General features: G+C 40.7%; 1 non-coding gene across 1 annotated transcript; it reads right to left on the reverse strand.

The window, feature by feature from the left end:
- On the reverse strand, positions 1-102 carry LOC115836129. The gene has a single exon (XR_004031127.1). It is a non-coding gene; the product is annotated as a U6 spliceosomal RNA (small nuclear RNA).
- Between the last annotated feature and the right edge of the window lie 16,942 nt (positions 103-17,044).

Raw genomic sequence — 17,044 nt, forward strand, 5'->3', positions numbered from 1 at the left:
CGAAATATAGAACTCTGCACAAATTTGCATGTCATCTTTGTGCAGGGGGCCTGCTTATCTGTGTCATTCCAATTTTAGTATAAGTGCTGCGGAAGCGAGCACGGTGTACATGTTTTTAATATTCTGTGACACAAAATGAGAAGCACATATAAAGTACTTCTGCTGTGTACCAAAGCATGACAGTTGTTAGATGGATAAGAACTTTTGTACTTATTTGTGTTATGAGCTTAACAAGCCTCATTTTTTTCATAGACTGCCATCTTTACTTGAAAGAATGACTGAGGGACTATGGTTAATTTGGATTGAATTTTGGCAGATATTTTCTCTAAAATGAACCATGTGAGACAGTCACTTCAAGGAATGTTGCCAGTGATAAAATCTTGAGTTTACAAGTGAAAATATGAATTTTAGGAAATTTTTATCTGCCACTGTGAGCTTCATAGCTTCTGTCTTAGGCAGTTCAGGCTGCCATAACAAATTTCCATAGGTCAGGTGGCTTAACAACAAACATTTATTTCTCACAGTGCTGGAGGCTGGAAGTCTATGATCAGGGTGTTAGCATGGCAGGGTTTTTGATGAGGGCTCTCTTCCTGATTTATAGACAGCCACCTTCTTGCTGTGTCCTCACATGGTGAAAAGAGGGCTAGCTAGCTTTCTGGTCTCTTCCTATAATGCCACTAATCCCATTTATGAGAGTTCCACCTCATATCCTAACTATCTCCCAAAGACCCCACCTTCAAATACCATCACACTGGGATTAGGATTTGAACATGTGAATTTCAGGAAGACACAAACTTTCAGTCCATTGCAGCTTCCCAATACTTAGAGACATTTTGGATGAGATCAGTGGTATTGTTATTAATGATTGTGATTGTAATATGTCAACATTTGTGCAAGATGGATCGATGGATTTTAATGAAACAGGAACACAAAGTTCACTGTTTTCAGATATCGCATTGTAAATAAGGATTAACAAACTACCACATAACAAATTGTGGTGCATATCAAAGAAGAATAACTTCAATTATCTGAACAAGACAATCAGGATCTGGCCAGGCATGGTGGCTCACTTTTAGTTTCCAATTTTAGTATAAGTGCTGCTGAAGTGAGCACAGTGTACATGTTTTTAATATTCTGTGACACAAAATGAGAAGCACATATAAAGTACTTCTGCTGTATACCAAAGCATGACAGTTGTCAGGAGGATAAGAACTTTTGTAGTTATTTGTGTTAATCTCTGTAATCCTAGCACTTTGGGAGGCCGATGCAGGTGAATCACCTGAGGTCAGGAGTTAAAGAACAGCCTGGCCAATATGGTAAAACTCTGTGTCTACTAAAAATACAAAATTAGCTGGGCGTGGTGACATGCACCTGTAATCCCATCTACTCGGGAGGCTGGGGCAGGAGAATCACTTGAACCAGGGAAGCAGAGGTTCCAGTGAGCCAAGATTGTGCCACTGTACTCTTGAGCCTGGGCAACAAGAGGGAAACTCTGTCTCAAAAAACAAACAAACAAACAACCATCAGGATGGTGGGTCACCTTATCCTACAGTGACCCAACTTGTAATAATGCAACTTCTCTTCATTTTAGTTTGCTCTGGCTTCTCTAGCCTAGTCTATAAACCCAAGGCCAACTGGAGTTGGAATGAGGCATCTGCTGGCCTGGCCATCTGCCATGCTCTTGAGCATCTTTGTGCTACAGACAAACAAACCAGAACAAAGGGATTCACTGCAGAGAGACAGTGCTTCAATCCTATGACATGGCTATCATTGTCCCATGAAGGCCTTAGGATCCTGGATTACCCATCCTCTCTTGTTGAAGAAGGATTGCTTTTCAGTTTAAGTCATTACTTCTGTTTTGCTCTAGTACTTACAGAAAGAGAACTGACAAGCCTGAAATGACCCTTCCGTGAACAAGGTTTTACGCCAGGATTTGAAATACCGGAAAAGTTGTGTCCCTAGAAAATTAACTCTAGCCTTAACATCAGCAAAATGAGGATTTATTTTTATTTTTATTTATTTTTGCATTCAGAGAGGAATGATGATGTCATCCATGTCCTTACACACATCTTAATTTGTGGATTTTTTCTTACTTACCTCTCTTAATTGGATGAAAGTATGCAGCTGATGATTTATGGATCTCTAGTTGTGCCAGGCATCTTTTTAAATATGCACAGCTGCTCTGCAGTAGTTTAACTTGGCAGATAGTATTAAACCATTGAGTTGTGTCATTTATTTGTATATGCATACAATAGCCTCCTTGTACAGCTTCTTCCAAAATCTCTACAGGAATGGTTTAGGACCATGCGTTTAAGGAGTCTCAGAAAGTATTCTTCTGAAAGATTTTCAGTTTCCAGAATAAAGAACGAGATAGCATTTTGCGATGTTGCTAAGTTCCCAAGGGAATCACAGAGACAGGCTGAAGTGGAGAAGCTAACAGAGTGAGAGGTCTCCAGTGTACATTTTGGAACTCCAATTTCAGTGGTCGTTTAGGCAATGCAGGACATGTTACTGCTGACAACACTCTCACTTTCACTATAACACATCTCAGGGAAGCAGCTGAAAGAGGTGGGTGATCTAATACATGCTGTTGCGGGCATAAATAACTTGAGAAGCTCTGTTGACAATAAAAGTCTGGCATTCACAGTAGTGAACAATATTATCTTCAAATTCAAAGGACGCTGAGATTTGTCGCTGTCATCCTTTGTAGTCAAGGATGATACTGTTGACACTGCGGCTATCCCTGTATGCAAGTGTGGCTGAAAATACCCGAATGTGACAGATGATAAGGCCTTTCTGCAGAGCATACATGATAAATCTTTTTTTTTTTTGGTTTGTATCTCTTGGTCTCCCAGGGCATAACTGGCCTTGTCAAAAAGTCATCGTGTCTCTGTCTGCAGCAGAACCTGCTGCTCTGGCACTGGCCTCTTGGCTCTTGCATTCCAAAAACATGGCTTGAATAGCTAGAATGTCTCTCTCCTGAACTTTTATGAAGATTACACCTCCCACCTGATCTGCTTACTATCTCCCATGCCAAAGCAAGCCAGGCACGTGCCACACCTCCTTCCCATGCCATGACTTCTGTGAGAATTATGTTGAGGTGGGCTGTATTTCTCAATAGCTTTGTTCACTGGTGATTTTATTCTGCCATTTGACATTTTTGAGTGTTCTCAACTGGAAAGATCTTAGGTGCTGAGATAATTCCTCCTGCATGCCCCTTCTCAGTTTTGCCTGACTTAGGAATAGGAATAGGAAAAGCAGAGGAGCTGAGATATGCCTCTCCTGTAGGTGGAATAGTCGGACATTACAGAGTTTGTTGAGGAAAAACAACTGTTTAAACTGATTAAAAAATTGTTTCCATATCAGCCTGGTATTAGACTGTTTTCACACTGCTATAAAGACATACCTAAGACTGGGTGATTTATAAAGGAAAGAGGTTTAATTGACTCACAGTTCTGCATAGCTGGGGAGGCCTCAGGAAACTTATAGTCATGGTGAAAAGTGAAGGGGAAGCAGGCACCTCTTCACCGGGTGGCAGGGAAGAAAGCAAGCACAGGGGAAATTGCCACTTATAAAACCATCAGATCTCATGAGAACTTGCTCACTATCATGAGTAAACCATGAGGGAAAACCACCCCCATGATCCAATCACCTCCCACCAGGTCTTTCCCTTGACATTACAATTCCAGATGAGATTTGGGTGGGGACACAGAGCTAAATCATATCAAGACTGTACTCCAGATATTTTTTTTAAAGCTGAAATTCCCCAAAAGCTCATCTCTGGAGCCTGATCCTGGGTGTTCCTGAGTCATTGCAAATATCTTAGAGAGCCTTTCTGTGCTAGTGGCTCAGATGACTTGTATTGGGCAGTGATTAGATGAGAGCACAGGGCAGCACCGGGATCTCATGCTGATAGCAAGCACTACTAGCAGTGGGTTACTTTGCCTCTTTGGCTTTTGACACGTGGGTTCAGGATGGGGATTATGAAGGCTATTAAAAGGGCTCCTTGACTGTCCCTTAGTCTTAAAACCTCCTGCAGGAGGAACTGCAGATTCTCTCAGACTCTCAGATAGGGAAACCCAAAAAACCTTACTAGCGATTTAACCTTTGAGTAAATTGCCTTATCAGCTCTTCTTTGAGAAGACCCTCAACTAAGAGTAGTTCCACGCATAACAAAGCTGTGATGAGGTTAGCTGAGACATAAGAGGGATGAGAAGCGAGACCCAGTCTGGGTCACTGGGCCTCCCCAGAGGGGAAAGGCCTGACCCAGGGCATCCACAAGCAGCGAAGGGATACTCGGTGTCCAAGAAAGAACACCCAACCAGGAGAGAGAAGGGGGACCTGAAAGTAAGAGGGGGGAGGAGCTAAAGACATACTTTGCCCACATCACAATTTTGCCTCTCTTTGGTTTGAGGTTATCCAATATAGTCCTATCTGACATAATTTTTGAAGCTGTTTCTCCAAGGAATGTCTCTGAATCAACTTTAAGCTCTCTTTGGTCTTCCAAGGACACTAGAAGTCAGGCACAGATTCCTTAAGATCCAGTGTATGTATCAACAGCCTCTTATCTCCTAGTTATCCTGTTTTTTTGAGAAGAGCTAAGAGGAAAGGGAATAAGAGTAAGCCAGCATCTAGTATGAGGAACGCTTTGTTATTCCTATAATATAGATAAGGAAACTGAAGCTTAGTTATTGAACCAGGAGCACCTAAGAGCTAAGAAGCAAAGCTGAAATTGAAACTGAGATCCATCTGCTGAGGTGAGCAGCTCTGCAAGTTAGCTCCATTCAGAAAGCTGCCTGAATTTTATTCCTCCTCTTCTGTCACAGAGCTTTAGGGTTATTCTCAGAAGTTCTGACTATACCAAGAAGATAGCATGTTCTCCTCATGAAGTTCAAGAGGCCATTAACTAAAGAATGGGCCTCAACTCTATCTCTAATGGCCTACTAAAATAGTAAAGAATAGTATTGCTACAGTGGTACCATTTTAATTAATTAATTAATTAATTAATTTTTTTGAGACAGAGTCTTGCTTTGTCACCCAGGCTGGAGTGCAGTGGCTCGATCTCAGCTCACTGTAATCTCCACCTTCCAGGTTCAAGCAATTCTTGTGCTTTTAAATACTACCTCTGTCCATTGGCTTTTTTTGAAGGTATCATGCAAAATTTGCTTATTTGGTTTGTTGAGTCAAAGTAATACCCTTAACCTCCACTATGTGTGTTGAACAAGAGGTCAGAAGGAAATAGTTTCTGAGGTAGCTCTTGCAAGAAGATCTTAATAAGTTTGGGTTGATAGGCATCCAAGAGTTTACTGATTTTAAGGATGCCATCCCTCTAAAATTAATGTATGCCCAATAGGTTATCCCATATAGTTTCCTTCATTTTCCATTGAATTTCTAAGTGTTGGGAGTCACCATCTTCATGACGTGAGACATAATGGGGCCCTTTCCACTTTACAAAACTCTTCCTCATTAACTGTGTCATGAAATCTCAAGGAAGCCCAGGGAGAGAGTCAAAGCCTGAGTTATTCCATGTCTATCAGGTGAAGAAACAGAGACAAAAAAAACACATGCTCTCCTGAAGGTACCCAAATTAGTAAATGAGAGAGCTAGGACTAGAATCCAGAACTCTAGTGCTATTAGCATTCTCCTACCTTGATCTCTTCTCCACAGTACACAAAGGCATTTATTAAGAATCACACTTGGCCCGGCCCAGGGGCACACACCTGTAATCCCAGCACTTTGGGAGGCCAAGGCAGGTGGATCACCTGAAGTCAAGAGTTGAAGACCATGGTGAAACCCCATCTTTATGAAAAATACAAAAAATTAGCTGGGCATGGTGGCGTGTGCCTGTAATCCCAGCTACTTGGGAGGCTGAGGCAGGAGAATCACTTGAACCCGGGAAGTGGAGGTTGCAGTGAGCTGAGATTGTGCCATTGCACTGCAGCCTGGGTGACAAAAGCAAAACCTCATCTCAAGGAAAAAAAAATCACACTTTTGTTTAGAGCAGACTGATGGGCAGCAATGGTCATTTGAAGCTGAGATCTCAGACAATGGAGCTGATGGGGTGTGAACACTTCTTGCCTTAGCTTGGAATTGGTCCTAAGGATTTAAATCATGGCTGAACATATGACTGGGTTGCAAGACAAAGGAAGAACACCAAGGTTGGAAGCTAGATCCAGCCTGATTTTTGGCAGTGCTGGCGTGCTTTATAGTTTAAATGTATGTGTCTCTACAAAATGTTTACATTGGAACCTAATATCCAACTCTAGTAGTTCATACTAATAGCATTAGAGGTCTTTTGGGAAATGATTAAGTCAGGAGTGTTTCATTATCATAAATATGATGAGTGACCTTATGTAAGAGGCTTCAGAAAGCTGCCTGGTCCTTTTTTCCTTCCATTTCTTCCACCATGTGAGGACACGGCATTCCTCCTCTCTGGAGGATGCAGCAACAAGGCACCGTTCTGGAAGCAGAGAGCAGCCCTCACTGGCCGCTGAACCTCTGGGCACCTTGGTCTTGGACTATGAGAAATAAATTTCTATGATTTATAAATTACCCAGTCTGAAGTATTTTGTTATAGCCACACAAGTGGACTAAAACATGGTAGAACTCAATACTTTAAAGCATTTTCAAAGTACCTGTGAAATACTTTTTGACATAGTAAGACTATGTTCAAAAGGTCAGAAAATATCTTGAAAAGCCATTCTTCATTGGGTTGATACAAATATTCCTAAGACACATTATGCACGCGTAAGTTTGAATGAATCATTCAAAACATAGAATTGAATTCAGTGATTTAAAATGGGTTTTCTCTTGGACTATATATAATAGTCCAAGACTATTATACATAATAGACCATATATATAATAGTCTATTAATAGACTATTCCAAGGACTATATGTAATAGTCCAATATATAATCCACACATGTGGATTGATTGTAGTCCTAACTTTTTAATGTTTTTAAGTGTCAAAAAGACATAAGATGGCATCTCTCTAAGGAAATGCAGTTAATGATATACTGTATCCTCAATGAAAATTGGGTCTGTGTATTACTTAGGAATAAGTTCACTATATACAGGAAATCAAAAATAACAGTGGTTTAAAGACAATTGAAGTTTATTTTTTTCTCATGTAAAAGAGGTTAGGAGATTGTCTGTTAAAGCCTGTCATGGTGGCTTCATGGTGTCAGGGGCTCATGCTCTCCTATCTTGTTACTCCATTATGCAAGGAATCTATTTTCAAATTTGCCTCATAGTTCAACATGGTTGCTAGAGCTCCAACAATTAAATCTGCAACGCAGGTAATAAAAAGGAAAAGGGGGCAAGAAGAAGGAAATGCTCTCCCTTCCACTTCCCCTTATATCTCATTAGCTAGAACCCAGTAACAGAACCTACAAGACAGGCTGAAGAATATACATTTGACCCTTGAACAATGTAGGAGTTAGGGGGATTAACTCCTCCATACAGTCAAAAATCAGCCTATAACTTGGACTCTCTCAAAACCTTCTTGTTGACTGGAAGCCTTACTGATAACATAAATGGTTGATTAATACATACATCGTATGTTATATGTACTATGTACTGTATTCTTACAGTAAAGTAAGCTAGAGAAAAGAAAATGTTATTAAGAAAATCATAAGGAGGCCGAGCGCAGTGGCTCATGCCTGTAATCCCAGCACTTTGGGAGGCCAAGGTGGGCAGATCACCTGAGGTCAGGAGTTCGAGACCAGGCTGGCCAACATGGTGAAACCCTGTCTCTACTAAAAAATACAAAAATTAGCTGGGCATGGTGGCAGGCACCTGTAGTCCCAGCTACTCATGAGGCTGAGGCAGGAGAATCGATTGCACCCAGGAGGCGGTGGTTGCAGTGAACCGAGATCGCACCACTGCACTCTAGCCTGAGTGACCGAGTGAGACTTCATCTCAAAGAAAAAAAAAAGAAAATCATAAGGAAAATGTATTTACTATTCACTGAATGGAAGTGGATCATCAGAGAGGTCTTCATCCTTGTTATTTTCATGTTGAGTGGGCTGAGGAAGAGGAGAAGCAAGAGGAGGATGGGAGGGGTTGGTCTTACCGTTTCAGGGGTGGCAGAGGCAGAAGAAAATCCACATACAAGTGGACCCATGCAGTTCAAACTTGGGTTGTTCAAGGGCCAACTGTGTTATTTTAGCTAGCCACAATGTTCTCAGATAAAACAAAAATCAGCGTTCTTTTTACAAAGGGATAAATGCAGAATTAATATTTAGAAGCAATTAGGCATCTTTGTCACAGTTTGGCTCTCAAACCCATTTCCTGGATTTTGTTCCCTGTGCTCCTCACATTCATTCCTTTCCTATTCCCTCTTGCACAAATGTATTTTTTTTAAAGACCCTGCTGCTCAAAACCCGGGGCCATGCAGAGCAAAGGATGAGTATGGATTGAAACTGAGTCAAACTAGAGAGTTTGTTGCTATGATGATTTCATCTTATTTTCAATATCATTTGTATCATCAACAAAACTTATTGTGTACTTAGACTTAGAATATATAGGGAAAAATATCAGAGATGTTAAGAAACACAATACAGATTTCTATCTCTAATCTCTGGCTTTCTCATTTAGAGGAGCTGAAGCTCCCATGGAAAGATAATGTCAAGAACTGTGAAAGGTCTGAGATTTTTACCCTACAGTGTCATGGATGCTGGCAGAAGACACAGGACTCCTGGGTCACACATAAATGCCTTTATTATAGCCATAGCAAAGTCACAGTACCAACCTTTTCTTGGGACTTCCCCAGGCCCCAGTTCCCACCAGGTGACACAGATGGCCATTTGACACCAGCACATGACGTAGGTTGCATTATAGAAGAGAAATCTGGCACTTAAGGAACCCAAGTCTTACTGGGCAGCAGGCATGCCTGCCCTTTTCTCCAGAGAGAGAGACTTCGTTTTCATATTTTAAGGCTATCCCCTATATAAACATCCTTGTAATCATAGTTCAGAATAAATGCAGTCAGTATCTCTGCTGGCAAGAGGTGCAGAGACATGGGAAACCTCCGGACAACTGTCTCCAGCAGATATAAGGCAGTAGAATCATGCATCACTTAATAACAGAGATGTTCTGACAAATGCATCATTAGGTGATTGTGTCATTGTGCAAACATCACAGAATGTACTTACACAAACCTAGATGGTAGAGCCTACTACACATCTAGGCTATATGGTATAGCCTATTGCTCCTAGGCTACAAACCTGTACATGGCACTGTGCTGAATACTCCAGGCAACTGCAACACAATGGTAAATATTTGTCTATCTGAACATATCCATACATAGAAAAGGTACATTAAAAAATATGGTGTGATAATCTTATGAGACCACTGTCATATATGCAGTCTGTCGTTGACCAAAACATCATTATACGGTGCATGACTATGTATGCCAAGTGCTACACAAGTACCAGAAACACTAAATATGACAAACATTCACCTTCTGAGTAAGAAGTGAGCGGCTGGGTGTGTTGGCTCATGCCTATAATCCCAGCACTTTGGGAGGCCGAGGCGGGTGGATCACTGGATGTCAGGAGTTCGAGACCAGCCTGGCCAACATGGTGAAACCCCATCTGTACTAAAAATACAAAAAATTAGCCAGGCATGGTGGCATGTGCTTGTAGTCCCAGCTACTTGGGAGGCTGAGGCAGGAGAATCACTTGAACCCGGGAGGCGGAGGTTGCACTGATCCGAGATCGTGCCAATGCACTCTGGCCTGGGTGACACAGCGAGACTTCGTCTAAAAAAATAAAAAAAAGAACTGAGCACTGGAGGCTGTGTGATCTAGGAAGGCAGCTGGGCCAGGGAAGGGAGAACCTCGGCCAGGGAAGGCGGAGATCACTTTTACTTATTCAAGTAGGTGTGAAGACAGACATGTGGCGATGCAGTTGAAAACCTACAAAAGATGTTTGGTGGAAGGGAAAGTTCATGTAGGAAAGCTGAGGGAGGTTAGGATTGGTTTCTGGAAGGCCTGGAGAAACTTTCCCACTGTAATGAGGAGGAATAGTAACAGTGCTAACTGGCAACACAGAGGAGGATGGGCCAGAGTCGGGGATGTTAGGGGCAAGGCAAGGAGATGAAGGGAAGGTATTGCAGGGGTCTGAGCATGAAGTGTGGAATACCTGAATTTTTTCCACATGGGATGTATACCTGTATTTACTCAATTTTATTTTCTTCACCAAAGAGTACCAAGGCAAACTTGGTAGTTAATTTTGTATGTTTGAAGATGGATTTATAGTATCATTAATAAGTCTATTACCTTAAGTGGCACTTCATAACCTTTCTCATCCAAGAGGGTGTCATCTACATGTATTTAGAGCTGGATTCTGCCATACATTTTGGGATCAGGCACTTCCCTGAAGGTGTTAGGGGTCAGGTCTAGAGAAGCTCATGGGCGTACCTTTCTGGCAGGATAAGGGAGAGATTTGGTGTGGGGCAGACTGATAGAAGTGACACCTATTGCACATAAAAGACCAGTTACAGTACCAGGTTCAATGTGAGAAAGTTAGTTTAAATGACACATCCTCAAGGAAACGTAGGGTACTAACAAGCAAATGGCTTAAACAGAGGAGCCCTTGATAAAGTAAGTGCTAAATAGCTATTTCCTTAACCTTAGGACTGGAGATTGGAATTCTATGTTCTATAGTGGTTTCTTATTATTATTATGTAATAGTCTTGGCTTCTTGGTTGTAAGAAATGTGGGCAAGTCTCACACCTGCCCCTCCAAAAATGAATGAAGTGACACCTTAAATGTTCCCCAGGCTTGCATCGCCCTCTGGGGGGCTCCCACAATCCTGGGTCCTCAGCGATTCTACGGTGAGGCCACAAGATCACAATCGAAGTCTTTGGCAGACCACCATGTAAGCAAACCCCTAAATATTTTTAACAGACCCAACGCTGACAGGAGTCAAACTTTATATATTAAGGGGGTATTAAAACACAGCTATTTCCAATAATTCATTATGCATATGCTCATAAACACATTACACTTGTCGCAGAACATATACCTGTAGTGTGCTTTCCAGCGGAGACTAAATAACACTTAATGAGAACGCTGGTGGTGTTTTTTGATGTCAAGAACCCCAAGGTTCCAGCAGTGAAGGGACGTCGCAGTTGGTAGTCTTTTTAATGGGAAGTCCCCTGGCCATTGGCTGCCTATGGTGTGTCAGCCACAAGTTGGGAACCACTGCACTTGGTGAAGGAGCAATTTCCCCCTTGGCCTTACTCAGACCCATCATTAGACAGTTCCCTGAAAGTGAGCCTGGAAGTTTGCATAGTGGCCAGCGTACGCCTTCAGGGAGAATTGGAGTGAATATTGCAGGCTCATGTCAAGAAAAGGAATCATCTGTCACATGTGAAAAAAGCAGTCAAAGTGCCAGTGTACTGATGGCAAATGACCACACCCAAAGCATTATCTTTCATTGTGGATACCAAGCTTAAAAAGGAATATATATTTTTTAAGTGTACAGAGGAGAGATACATTCAGAATAGGTTAGTAAGGCGACCCAAGCCATGTCACCTTGGGAGCAGTCGAAGGAACAGGATGCATGTGGGAAGACCTGGGAGGCCATGCTAGTTGCCCTCAAATATTTTGAGGGTTGTCAAGAGGAAGATTTCCCCAGGAGCATGGTAGGCAGAAATCAACAATAAAGGATGGAAACCACAAAAAACAGATTTATAACAGAGAGGGGGGTCAAGGGGAACCCCGTCTAATAGCACTTTTCAAGAATGGAACAGGTGGCTTGGGAAATATTGACTTCTCTGTCATTTGAGACATTCAAGCCTTGACATCACAACCACATTGAAAGAATATTGCAATAGGACTCAAGCAGCTGATCATGGGAACTAAGTGACTTTAATTTTCAACCCTAGGACTCTGTGATTCTATGTACACAGAACTCGAATCTTAAGTAGAGTGTCCTTGTGAAACCCCTACAACTTTGATTGAAAATATATACTGAATTAAAATCTGTATGGTAATAAGTTTCTTTTTAGTGAACAGGAAACATGCCAAAGTATATCTTAACATTAAGTTGTAAATAATTATGTGAGCTGATTTTGTGTCAATGAATCTGAAGGTCTGATTTGGTATTAGAAAATCATACGACACCCCAAGCCTTCTCCTAGGAAGTTACCTTCTCCATTTTTAGCATTTCATTTGGTTGTCTGTCATCACCTATAACACACACATGCATACAAATACAAATGCTGCTATAATTAACATTTTGGGTTCCTCTATCATTTTTTTAAACTTCAAACTTTTTGTTATGTAATGCGCACCTATTTGTAAACATCTCCTGTTGAAAATCACAGAGATCACAGGTAGAAATGCTGTATTTCCGCACTGGTAAGGCAAATCTATGTATATTGAACTACTGAGAATATGTACAAAAATTAGGTAGAAATTAGAGAAAACAGCTCTAAGGATTGACAAAAAAAAGTAGAAAGAGGCCGGGCGCGGTGGCTCAAGCCTGTAATCCCAGCACTTTGGGAGGCCGAGGCGGGCGGATCACGAGGTCAGGAGATCGAGACCATGGTGAAACCCCGTCTCTACTAAAAATGCAAAAACTTAGCCGGGCGTGGTGGCGGGCGCCTATAGTCCCAGCTATGGAGAGGCTGAGGCAGGAGAATGGCGTGAACCCGGGAGGCAGAGCTTGCAGTGAGCCGAGATCGCGCCACTGCACTCCAGCCTGGGCGACAGAGAAAGACTCCGTCTCAAAAAAAAAAAAACAAAAAACAGGACAACTGATAAATAAATTGTGGTATACAATTAATATGTAATATGGTAGGCAGAATTTTAAGATGACCTTCAAGGTTCCTAACCATTGATATACGTGCCCTGAATAGTCCCCTCTCCTTGAGTTGGGCAGGACGTGAGGAAGTAATGTGATGTCCCTCCTGTGATATCATTCCTGTAATTAAGTTGTGTTATTTGGTCTAGGTGAGGGAATTTTTTTATTGAGGTAATTATATACATACATATATATATTTTTGTATATATACATATTATATACATACATATTATATATAAAATTTACCATCTTTACCATTTCTAAGTGTACAGTTCAATGGTAATAAATAAATTTATATTCTTTTTTCTCCTTCCTTCCTCTGCTTCCCCCTTCTTGGCCTCTGGTAACCACCAATCTATTCTCTGTCTTCATGAGACCCACTTTTTTCACTTCCACATATGAATGAGGACATGCAATATTTGTCTTTCTGTGCTTCGACCTTACCTTTGTGCACATCGGGCAAGTGGTTCGTCTTCCCAGGTATGAAGGGAGTGTCATTTCCTTTTCTCCAAAACTTCGTTTCGAACAGAGAGGATAATTACCAGCAATAAAGGAGACTTGGCACAAATTTGGAGCCAAATCCCCTTCCCCTTGGTTTAAAGACCATTTGTGGACAAAATGGCCAGTCTGAATTGGGGGATACAGGTTAAAAAGAAGAAGAAAAAACTTATGCAACTTCAGAGAGTTTACACTCGTGGCCAAATGGAACAAGTTTCTTTTTTATTTGGTACATAAATTTGTCCTAAGCAATGCACTCAAAGGGAAAATTCCCCAACAGCAGTGCTGGGTCTAGAGTCATTTGTCAAATTAATCATGATATATTTTCTTGCTGTGAATAGTGTCAGCTGGAATATGTTACATTCCATCTTAGGAAGGGAATCCAAGTGTAGAATTTCTAACCAACAATTTTTCAGTCTACAGAAAGAGTGAAAGTCCAAGTCCTTTCATTACTGTTTACAACACTTTTTCCATGGTCTTTCAGTTGGGAAGATACAGTCAAATGGCAGAATGAGGATTGAAACCTCATACAGAGTTATGAAACCAACACAGTGTTGGTGTTAAGGGAGACCAGGATTCTAATCAGAGGCAATGCTGGGTTTGGTACAAGATAACCACTTAGGGAAAATGGAAAAATAATGTCAGGCCTGATAAATATCTGACAAAAACTTAAAGAAAGAGTCCAAATGCTTAACTCAGTCTTTTTTCCGATACTGCATCTGAAGTATGTGGATCATCTGATAATGAAATTTTAGCATTCAGCCATATAATATTTGACAAACTAACGTACTTCACACTGAAACCTGCAAAACTATAGTGAATTATAAAATTAGATATCAATTTGAATACTACACAATTTTTAAAAAGTAAAATTTTGTAATACGGAAATGTTATGTTCATTTACTTCATTTGAAGTATGTCTATATTCTATTTGACTCAGGAAACGTAATCTAGTCACCTTGCTCATGAATGTCCACAGGAAAAAAATAAATTTGGCTATCCACTAACTTCTCTAGTTTCTGAATGTTATTAGTTATAAGTTTTTTTCTCCTCCTCTTCCAAATTTGGACCTAACATTAGGACGAGGGACATATATATCTCTACATAAAAAGTAGAGGGCTAGAAATTTTCTGATCATTTGGATTTTAAAAAACATTTCCCATGGAACGTACAACCAATTGAAGCAATACTTTTAAAGAAAATATATTTTTCTTAATGTGTCATGTTAATTTCCTCTATTCTTGTCTTGTTTGAATGTGAGTAAGCAGTCCATTGGAAAAAAAAAGATATTTTCCTGTTGTAGTGAAGAATCATATCATCTAGCTTTTTGGCATTGGTGTAGAATCCAGACATCCTTTATACTATGTAATATGATGACTAGAATTTAACCTAAGTGATTAGCCAATGCACTAGATTAAAAGTGAATGAATCCACTCAAGAGACAGGCAAGCACAGGGGCAAAGCAGTCATCCTTAGCATCTAACTCTTGCCTTTTAGGTTCGTGTGAGCATGGGGAGAGTAGAAAAGACTGAATATGAGGACAAAAATTGCTAGTCACCTCAGGCCAGATTTTTGTCTTGGATTGTTTTGGGGGAACTTTGCCAACAACTTAGAAAAAAATGATTAACTTGGACATTCACCTATAATTCTTAGAACCCCTCCCGCTGGTGCAAAATATTGACATAGGACACTCTTGTTAAAATGGTCCTTTGAGGTTTAGTATCTCTAGGCTAACTGAATCTGCCTCAATCTCATTTCATCTGAATTATAAAAGCCACATGTGTTCTGATGTTCCAATTATGTTGTCACATTGAGTCATGAAAGCTAGCAAGCTTTGGGATTAGTAGAGGAGAACATTTTGAAATAATCTAAAAAAACAGACAAACCATGCTTTTTAATTACAAGAGGGTGGGGAATGAGGAGATTTTCCCCAAGTGGAAATTGTACCCAAATGGAAGGAGGGATTTACAAAAACTGAATTATTGAAAAATATCAGTAAAATAATGTCTAGGTGTTAAGTCAAATAGTGACTCCATATATATTTTAGCCCAATTAAGCCGATAAAAGTTGCCAATTTATCCATTTGTTGATGAAAACCTTTGCTGAATGTTCACTGTATAGCAAGCATATACAGTCATGTGCCACATAACAATGTTTCCATCAACGATGGACCACATATACAATGGTGGTCCCATAAGATTATACTGCTGTATTTTTACTTTATCTTTTCTATGTTTAGATATGTTTAGATCACAAATAGTTACCACTGTGTAACAATTGCTACAGTACTCAGTGCAGTAACATACTGTCCAGGTTTGTAGCCTAGGAGCTACAGGCTATACTATATAGCCAAGATATATTGTAGCCTAGGCTACACTATATGGCCTCGGTGGTACAGTGGACTATACCACCCTAGGTTTGTGTAAGTACACTCTGTGATCACACAATAACAAAATAGCCTAATGACAGATTTCTTGGAACATATTCCAGTTGTTAAGTGACACATGGCTGTAGATAAGTATTGAATAACACCCATGTGTAAGGGAAATGAAGAAAGAGCACCCTCTGGCCCTTTGAGGAGTTTCATTCTCAGAGATGACCCGCATCAGACATGGATGGCTGCCTGTACCAGGCTAGGCTCTCTACCATACTTTCTCACAAGGAGGAGAGTGATTTAGAATGTCCTGGAAGTATTTCAGTGTTCTATCATGTTTGCAACTGATCAGCATTAGAAAGAAATTTTGCACCATGGAGAGTCAAGCATACTAATGACACAATGTGTACTTATAAGTAAACTCATCCCTTCTTTGAAACCCATCAATAAAAGCAAACTTTTGGCCCCTGGGAGACACAGTGACATTACAGTTTGAAAACCTATTCCAAGAAAGACCATCAAATCAAGGACTGAGTCTTATCCACCTTTGTACTTGTGGCACTGGGCTTTGCTCAGAGTAAGTGCTCAGAAAGTCTTTTTTTTTTTTTTTTTTTTCGAGACGGAGTCTCGCTCTGTCGCCCAGGCTGGAGTGCAGTGGCGTGATCTCGGCTCACTGCAAGCTCCGCCTCCCGGGTTCACGCCATTCTCCTGCCTCAGCCTCTCCGAGTAGCTGGGACTACAGGCGCCCGCCACCACGCCCAGCTGATTTTTTTGTATTTTTAGTAGAGACGGGGTTTCACAGTGGTCTCGATCTCCTGACCTCGTGATCCGCCCGCCTCGGCCTCCCAAAGTGCTGGGATTACAAGCGTGAGCCACCGCGCCCGGCCAGAAAGTCTTGTTTTATCTAGAGTGAAAGAGGTAGGCTTCTGCACAGCAGTATACATAGTATGCTCAGAAGTAGCCTGAGTAGAGGCTCTGAAGTGTCCCCAGTGCAGTGATCCAAGTAACTTAAGGTTAATTTTGCCACCCTGTGTAAACACAGACTGCCTGAGGCCTTTTCATTTCATTTAGTTTGGAAGTCACATAAGACAGGGTTCAGAATTTAAAAATTGGATACTCTCTTGGATATTGGTGATGGGCCATGAAAAATAAATTAGTTCCTTTAAGGAGTATTTTTAAAACTCAGGAATTATTTAGAGAAAAAGAAGGGGCAAAGCAATTTTTCCCAATAAATTTTTCTGTAATCAATTAAATCTTTTTAGGATTTGGATAATATAACAGACTCAGAATTTTGTCATAAAAAATAAAACTGCCAAGATAATAATATAAAATAAATGTAGAATATTTAATTTTTAT

Source organism: Nomascus leucogenys, chromosome 7b, assembly GCF_006542625.1.
Source record: "Nomascus leucogenys isolate Asia chromosome 7b, Asia_NLE_v1, whole genome shotgun sequence".
NCBI classification, from domain to species: Eukaryota; Metazoa; Chordata; class Mammalia; order Primates; family Hylobatidae; genus Nomascus; species Nomascus leucogenys.